The sequence below is a fragment of the Rhipicephalus microplus genome, chromosome 5, assembly GCF_043290135.1.
Source record: "Rhipicephalus microplus isolate Deutch F79 chromosome 5, USDA_Rmic, whole genome shotgun sequence".
Taxonomy (NCBI): domain Eukaryota; kingdom Metazoa; phylum Arthropoda; class Arachnida; order Ixodida; family Ixodidae; genus Rhipicephalus; species Rhipicephalus microplus.
In genome coordinates, this window is record NC_134704.1 from 151,719,277 (window position 1) to 151,728,119 (window position 8,843).

Here is an 8,843-nt window from a genome sequence, read left to right on the forward strand (position 1 = left end):
TGGCGGCCCATCTCTTTGCTAAACGTCGACTACAAGATTGTAGCTTCTTTGCTGAACACACGATTGAAGCTCCTCCTGCCAACCATCATCTCCCCAAAGCAGGCTTCCGTGGTTCCAGGCCGCTCTATCTTCGCGAACCTGACTGTAACAAGGGATGTCTTCGAGTACATGACAGGGAAGTCCCTGTCAGGCGCCTTCGTTTCCCTGGACCAGGCGAAGGCCTTCGACCGGGTCAGCCACCAATACATGCTCCATGTTTTAGGCCACTTTGGGTTTCCGGCAAGCTTTGTTGACATAATCTCTGCTTTATACAGCGACTTGACGTGTCAAGTCATTGTGAACGGCACTCCAACTGACAAATTTGCCTACGAGAGAGGGATCCGGCAGGGGTGCCCGCTAGGGCCCACCCTCTTCATTCTCTCACTCGAACCATTCATAAGGAACTTGGCACTAAACGAGCAGATTAGAGGCTTTCCCCTGACTGGCGAGGAGGAGATCAAAGTATTGGCGTATGCGGATGACGTTTCTTTGTTCGTCAGAGACCCAGCAAGTCTCCAGAAGTTCCGGACGGTATTCGCATTATATGCGGAGCTCTCGGGCGCGGAACTGAACCGGCAAAAGTGCAAGGCACTCCTGTTTGGCAAGTTTCCTCGCGGAGCCCTTGGCGATCTCCAAGTCGTCGAAGCTGTTAAGGTGCTGGGCATCTACTTCTGCTGTGCCGGCGTCGCAGAGACAACGTGGCAGCGGGCGCTGGAACGAGCACGGGCGGCGATTACCAGTCTCAGCTCCAAAGACCTCACACTTCGTGAGAAGGCTGTGGCCGCGAAAACCACCATCTGCGCCTTTGCCTACTATGCGAGCAGGGTGGCAGTCATGCCCACCAAAACGGCCACACAGTTGTCAAAAATGCTCGGGTCTTTTTTATGGGAGAACAAGCCAGCGCCCGTGCGACGCACACTCCTACAGCTCCCAGTGAGTGAGGGGGGCCTCGGCCTCACTCACGCACTGACAGTAAGCAAAATTCTTGCTCTAAAAACGGCTAGAGCCCTCTTTCGCTCCAGTGATTATGTGGGGAGAGGTCTTATGCGCTATTGGAGCAGCACAAGCGCGGCCTTCCTTGAGGCCGACCGACCACTTGGACCCCTCGCGGAGGCGCCCTCGCCGTTTTACAAGGCAGTTGCCAGCACGATGCGGATGCTCCAGAGGGAGGCTCCTGACTGTGACGTGGACGACGCCCCACCGGCCCAAATCGCGGAGGACGTCGCGCTACACCAGATAAGCGACGACGAGCTACTGATGTCCCGTAAGTGGAAAAAGAAGGCCTCCAAGAATGCGCGGGAAACACCCCGATCAGCGCAGGACTTTGCATGGTGAAAAAACTGGGGGGTTTTACCAACCCGTCAGCGGCTTCACAGGTTCGGTATAGTTCCCTCGCCGCGCTGCCCTAACTGTCGAGCCGACGAAACGCAGGCGCACGCCCTCACGGAGTGCCCCGCGGTCAAGCCCGTATGGCGACTTGTAGCAAGGGACTTCAAAATCCGCCCCCCTCCGGCGCTGAACAGGAACAAGGGCGCGTTCGCCAAGTTAGTAGTGATGTGTACCTTGCTCGCCATCTGGAAACGCCGCTGCCTAGCAGAGGCGAGGCGGACACCCACGAGAGCGGCTTACCCAACGGTGTCCCGCGTCCGAGAGATGGTTTGGCGACATCTCTCGGAACAACTTGAGAGCAGCGGCGAGGAGAAGTTTCTGCGCCGCTGGCACACACGGTTCTTTTTGATGCGGCAGGGCAGGCTACGAACCCCGGTCTCCCCCTTCTAACACACACACTTCCGCTCCCTGAATTATTATTGTTATTTTTTTTGCTGTATTCTGTAATGATATATTATAACTTTGTATAATGATGTCGCGAGCGCCTTTTTCGGCGCAGTTTGTGTTCACTGGATCTCCACTCGTCTATCTTTTCATTTTCAAAAGTTCAATCATGCACATTGATAACAGTGTATAATGATGTCGCGAGAGCCTTCTGGCACAGTCTCTGTTCACCATTTAATTGCCCCTCTAATGGGCACTCTGCTAGTATAGATATGAGTTTCGAGATGTCCAGGTGACCTCGATTGATGTAACCAAACAAAGAGGTACTCGCCAATAAACATTCCCTTCGCCCCTAAAGAAACAAAAAAACATGAAGCCCTGGTCCTATTTACGTCCAGTGAGCTCCGTAACTATTTAGGCCCTGGTTACTGAGAACCGAATTAGCCATCTGCGATATTTGCCTCTAAGCTGCGGACTGGCAGATGCATCAATATCGTGTTCGCAAGCATATACACACGAGACGTTATCGCTTTTCCCGTGGCATGCAGGTCATGATCACGATCTTCGCGCGCGAAGCGCTCAGCGCAGGAAGTAAACATGCCCCCGATGTTCGGCTACGTTTCTTTCGCAGAAAGCGTGACTACGTGCTGACCACTGGCGGTTAGCTGACGTATAATGCGCTAAAGCGTCGAAATGTGTTGACAGTATGCGCGCACCCATTGCAACCCGCCATTACACTGTAATCGACTGTAGATAAGTGATAGAGACTGAAGGTTCTCTATCACGTCACTTAATTATCACGCACACCAAGCTTTCCTTGAATTTTTGTTCGAGGCCCGTGAAGGCCGTCCAAAAATTGCCACGGCCGACGGTATTTCACGTCGTCCGGGCGGGGTATTGGGAAAAGTTTTCAACTAGCAATAGTCGCTCCTCAGTTACCACTTCATTGGATGCGACACTGCCTCTGCGCAAAGCTGACATGAAAGACTGTTTTGTCGAGATGAACCTTCCGAGGGCCATGCGTATTGCACTGGTGGACAGTAAGATTGCTTTGTCTATAGCATTTTGCTTTCTGCAACTATAAACGTAATTTTTACACAGCGCGATTTGTGCGTCTTCTTAGCATAACCCTTTAAGTTCAATATTATTTCACTCACTACTACACCTAAATGAATAGCGAGTTTAGCTTCGAAGCTAGATCGAACTGAGGGGTGATTTGGTTGGAATAACCTGCAATCGAGTTCGAATAGAATGCAACATTCTGTTTGGCGTTGCATACATAACTGCCAGACTCAGGAGGTCAGTGTTGCCTGACCTCCGCCAGATTTGGCGCAGAAATTTTCCCCTGTAGTTGTGCTTTTCCCGTCAGGGCTTTGTGGGGTACTCGGTGAATTTTGCAAGTGCGTGTGTCACGTTGGCCAAGGAATGAACGTACAACGCGCACTGCAGAAGTCGGGGTGCGTTGTCTTGCTGTGTGCGAAGTTATTCGCGAGTGCGTGGGCGACGTCCATCGTAGTAGCCACCCCTGCTTCTCCCAATGGCGAAGTAGAGCGGCGGGAGTGTTGAAGACGCTTGCGCTCAGCTTCCTTGGCTCGCGTCTCGTCGGTAGCATTGGGGTGCTCGCTGCGTCTGTCGTAGCCACCCGTAGTACCACAGGTGGTCGAAATTTCCGAAGCCCTCAACAACGGCGTCTCTCATAATTATACGGTGGTTTTGGGACGTTAAACCCTACATATATCAATTATAGTCGTTGTAGTCGTAGTAGCCAGTGGCAATGCATTTCATGTCAATAAAAAAGTGTCACAGCATATCCATGAAGAGAATGATGCTTCATTGACCTCTGGAACCAGGCAATGTGATTAAAGTTGTACTCGTTGTTGCATGGCGTCCGCGGCGAAGACGTGCGAGCTGCATCGTCTTCGTTTGGGGAAGTCGTTGAATACTCCAAAGATAAGTGCCGTGTACAAGGTTGACAACGAGAACTCCTCAACGTGGTAGGTAACACTCTAGCTCAAAGCAGGTTACCCCCAGCTTCAAGTGTTTGAGAACTTGCTTCTCGTCCGTGTACCTGTAAGAGCACCGCTTTGACGCCGATGGCACGGCACTGGTCACATACGACGAGACTCTGATGTACCTCGCTGTGGCCATTGTCACCGCTATGACCATGATGAATACGCGAGCATGCAATCTCAATGTCTCAGTGACTGGACCGCCGCGAAACTGTAACACTTTGGAACACAATGAAGACCTAAATTACGCCACGGAAACTGCTCGAGATAACGCAACAAAAGGCGGCGATGAAACCAACCTACCGCAAACACAAGAAAAGAGCAAATACATCATGAAGAACAAGAACCCCTATCTTCTGAAGCTCAAGAGAGAAAAAAGGCAGACAAGAAGGCTGACAGCGTAAGTGAATTCAATGCAGCAGCGCCTTAAACAACTACCTGTGACGCCGAAGAAACTGTTGACATTGAACAGTTGTGAGCACAACGGCAATTATGCGACCGGGGACTAGACGATGTTGGAAGCACACAAAAAAATTGGCCCCGTATCTGCATGTTAATCTGCAAATTTCGTCGAAAGATGATAGTTTTGCGTGTGGAGAGAGTGAAGAAAACATTTATTTGATGTTCTGCGCAAGAAAATTGGTGAATGGTATTGAGGAGACGCTGCGTTAGAGTGCCTCGAGTATGCACCGGAGGCGAACGAGCGCATTAAGACACGTCACACGTGAGACATGAGTGCCATCTGGCAGTTTCCTTGGAAAACGATGCGTGCGGCTCTGAGACTGGTGTGCGCGACCGTCTCAGAGGTGATAAGGTGTAAAACGCAAGGCGACGGGTAGGTGCCGCCACCGTCTCGTTTTAGCAAAGCGTTGGAGACAGTCGCCTTTTCATGCAAGCGTTGCATGGTCAACGCAGCGTGATAAGCGCTACGGTCCTTAAAATTACCTATGTATGTCTTTTCTGGTAAAAGACGCACATGCAGATTATATACGTGTTGTTATGGTGCCCCAGACATGCACAATACTTGCTTTTTAATTGGCAATTGCACAAGCATAAGCGCTAAACCTTGAGCAACATTGGTGGGTGCTGCGGATGGGGTCGGCCGTTTCAAGTACTCGATGCCGTTAAGAGTGGACAAACAGACAAGTGTACAGACCGACAGACAGACAGACAGACCAAAATTTTACGTCGAAGCTCCCAAAGAAAGACTGTCGTCTTTAAAAGAAACGGGGGTCGACGAGTCTCTAGCCAAAGCAGTTTTTCTCCAACAAAAAAGCCTCGATTTCAAGCCAGCAGTACAACCTAACCGGCAACCACCACCAGCAAGACTTTTGCCTTAGCAGGGGAACTGTTCTTGTGACTTCCTACACGAGGGAAGCTTCGACCCTTCCACACAGGCAGCCATAGCTCACTGTTTTCTTATGGTAGTTTAATTAAAAGAGAACACTTAGCGATTCCTGCCTAGGCTGAAAGTGTCGCCACCAGCACTGAGCATTTAGACCCATCACAAAGGCGGTATGCTTGAACGCTATATCAACCACGATTCCGTCTGCAGCGGATGCATCACTGAGTAACTACATCTAGACATGGGACAATAAGCGCATGATGTCACAATACTCAAACACGACGAAAGCAGCTTCAACATAAAGGGAATCCACCGCACGCCCGAATAAACTCGCTTGCTATACATCGCAATGGACGCAAGATAACTTGATGGTCATTTTACCTGCGAAAAGAAATATCGTAATTTATTAGCCCAGGTGCCTTCCATACGTAGCCTCATCCACAGCGCCCACCAAAATTGCTCAAGATTCAGCGTAAATGCTTGTGCGATTGTCAATTAACAAGCAATTATGGCGCATATCTGAGGCACCATAATATCAAGTAAACATTCTGTATGTGTGTCTCTTACTAGAAAAGGCATACATAAGTAATTCTAAGGAACGCAGCGTTTATCACGTTGCGCTGACCTTGCAACGCTTGCACGAAAAGGCAAGTGTTTCCAACGCTTTTCTAAGAACACACGGTGGTGGCACCTACCCATCGCCTTGCAGTCTACACCTTATCACCTCTGAGACGGGTCCGCTGGGCGCACGCGCTTCTTTTTCCAACAAAACTGCCAGGTGGCACTCATGTCTCACGTGTGACGTGACTTGATGCGCTCGTTTGCCTCCGCTGCCCGCTCGAGGCACTCTAACGCAGCGCCTCCCGAAAACCATTCACCAATTTTCTTGCGCAGAACATCAAATAAACGTTTTGTTTCCTCTCTCCAGACGCAAGACTATTGTCTTTAGGAGACATTTGCAGTGTAACATGCAAATATGGGGCCATTGTTTTATGTTATGATTAGTCACTTATGGTCCTCATACACTGGCGTTATGACATACCCATTTTTCTATAAATACCATTTTCGAAATGGCCAGGAGAACTAGAAGTCGTCGCCGGCTAGATAGATAGATAGATAGATAGATAGATAGATAGATAGATAGATAGATGGATAGATAGATAGATAGATAGATAGATAGATAGATAGATAGATAGATAGATAGATAGATAGATAGATAGATAGATAGATAGATAGATAGATAGATAGATAGATAGATAGATAGATAGATAGATAGATAAGATAGATAGATAGATAGATAGATAGATAGATAGATAGATAGATAGATAGATAGATAGATAGATAGATAGATAGATAGATAGATAGATAGATAGATAGATAGATAGATAGATAGATAGATAGATAGATAGATAGATAGATAGATAGATAGATAGATAGATAGATAGATAGATAGATAGATAGAATCATCGTCAAGAATCAACAGAGACGGAAGTTTTTGTGTTAGAGTAGGGTTTTTATACTCGGCAAACAAGTTGCTTCTGATCAAGAGTCTGGCTGGATTGCCTGTACGTGTGATGATACCTCAGTCTTACATGAAGACCCTAGCAAAGATAAAAGATGTTCCACTTGAATACAGTGATTATGACCTACTGGAGTATCTTAAAGATGCTGGAGTAATCTCAGTCACACGACAAAAGAGATGGGCAAGAAATGAAGATGGAAGTGCCACGATGCAGCTCATACGTAATGTAATACTCCAGTGCCAGCCGGCCACCCACCGGTAGCTAAACAGGGTACAGGCGGGCTTCGAGGGGCTGTGACGCGTCGCCCCAGTGGTGAAGCTTACTCTGCCTGGATACTCCCAACACGCTGCGTGGGGACCCGGTGAATACACATGACATGTCATCGCCAAAAAGAGTTGCTCTCGGTTTTACGGTTCACACTGTCGAAGAATACATTGAGCCGGCTGTAAGGTGTTGCAACTGCAGAGATATGGGCATATGGCTAAGACTTGCAGGGGAACCAGGAGATGCAAGGTATGTGCGGGCGCACATGATTAAAAAGAATGCACCTCGAAGCGTCCTCCTAAGTGTGCCAACTGTGCTGAACCACATCCGGCGTCGTTTTCAGGCTTCTCTCGAGACCGTTTGGCACTGGCTACACAAAGAGAGAGAATTTTAAAAAGGTACCATAAGATACAAAGAGGTCCAGCATCCAATGCCGATATAGTCGAAGATGTTCCTGCGGCACAAATGAATGCAAAACTGTGGCGCCACGACTCATACTCGGAAGTATTGAAGAACTCAGCAGCAAAACATCGCGTTGGCAAGGAAGTCCGGGCCCAAGAACACGCTGAAGTGGAACTTTCTGCCGGGCCAGACACAGCCAAGGAGCTACTGACTACCAAAGGGAAGGGTCACAACAGCTAGCTGAGGAAAAATTCTTCAAGAAATGCGATCTCGGTGGAGACAGCCGGAAACGAGCAAGTCACTTTGCCAATAATCTTTGCGGCTCTTAAAGTAATTCTACGATCCCTGCCACAAGCAGGCTCTTTACCAGAAGTAGAATTGCTGCTAGATGTTGAGCAACTTATCTTGTAGTAATCATGGCTACCGGACTATCTAACTGGTACAAAAGAAGTGCAATATTCCAGTGGAACTGCAACGGTTTGCAGAATAAGAGTGGAGATTTTCGGAAATTCATCGCTCAGCACGGGTTTCCGATTTTGTGTATTTCCGAAACAAGAGTATCCACTAACTTTCGCTTGTCCAATTATGTGGTGCACCAAGGAGAACGTCCTGATGCAAAAAGCAGAGTGATGTTGTATGTGAGACGCGATATTCCATCGACACTTGTGGCTACTTCAAAAACAGATGCACCGGAATTTGTTAGATGCAAGGTGAAGTTTCGTAACGTTACTGTAACTGTAGTTAGTGTAAACGTGCACCCTCAAGAAAACGTTTCACACGCAGAGTTGGCTGCAGTGTGTAGATCTGATTATGATCCCATAATTATATGCGGTGATTTTAACACGCACCATGAATTGTGGGGTAGTGAGCGTTGTAATATAAGGGGATCTCCTATAGTAAAAATATGCGAAGACCATGGTTACACTATACTAAATGATGGTACTCCGACGTTTCTACGCGGGCATAACTACTGCGACGTACTAGACATCACTGTGTGCTCCTCCGAATTAGCGGCTGGAGCAGACTGGACTGCAGACGCTGATACAAGAGGAAGGGACCACTTGCCAGTATTCATATATCACCCAAAGTTGAAGAAAATAAGAAATAACCGCACAAGAATTACAAATTAGGCAATCTTTCGAGAACTACAGAGAAAAAATCTTCAACCTTGTTCTGATGCAGAAACGTATGCATCGATGATAAACCATTTTCTAACAAAAGCAACTCGCGAAGTACCCATTCCAGATGGGTATTCGGGTGTTGACGCTGAGTATGAGAGGTTTCGGGCAATACGATGCTGATCTGAAAGAAGATATCGCAGGTGGGGTAATTTAGAAGATTTCAAGGCTGCACAGAAAGTACATTCTGCAATGCATAACCAACTGCAGAAGCTTTCAACCAAAAGGTGGCAAGATTTGTGTACCTCACTTTCTCCATTTACCTCGGCGCCTCAACTGTGGAACATGGTACGCGCCCTTCGACAGTCAG

At 48.0% G+C, this 8,843-nt stretch overlaps 1 non-coding gene across 1 annotated transcript; it reads right to left on the bottom strand.

Annotated features, from left to right (window-relative positions):
- Positions 1–2,646: 2,646 nt before the first annotated feature.
- Positions 2,647–2,788, bottom strand: LOC119175131 (U4 spliceosomal RNA). Its single transcript, XR_005110249.2, has one exon. It is a non-coding gene; the product is annotated as a U4 spliceosomal RNA (small nuclear RNA).
- Positions 2,789–8,843: the final 6,055 nt, after the last annotated feature.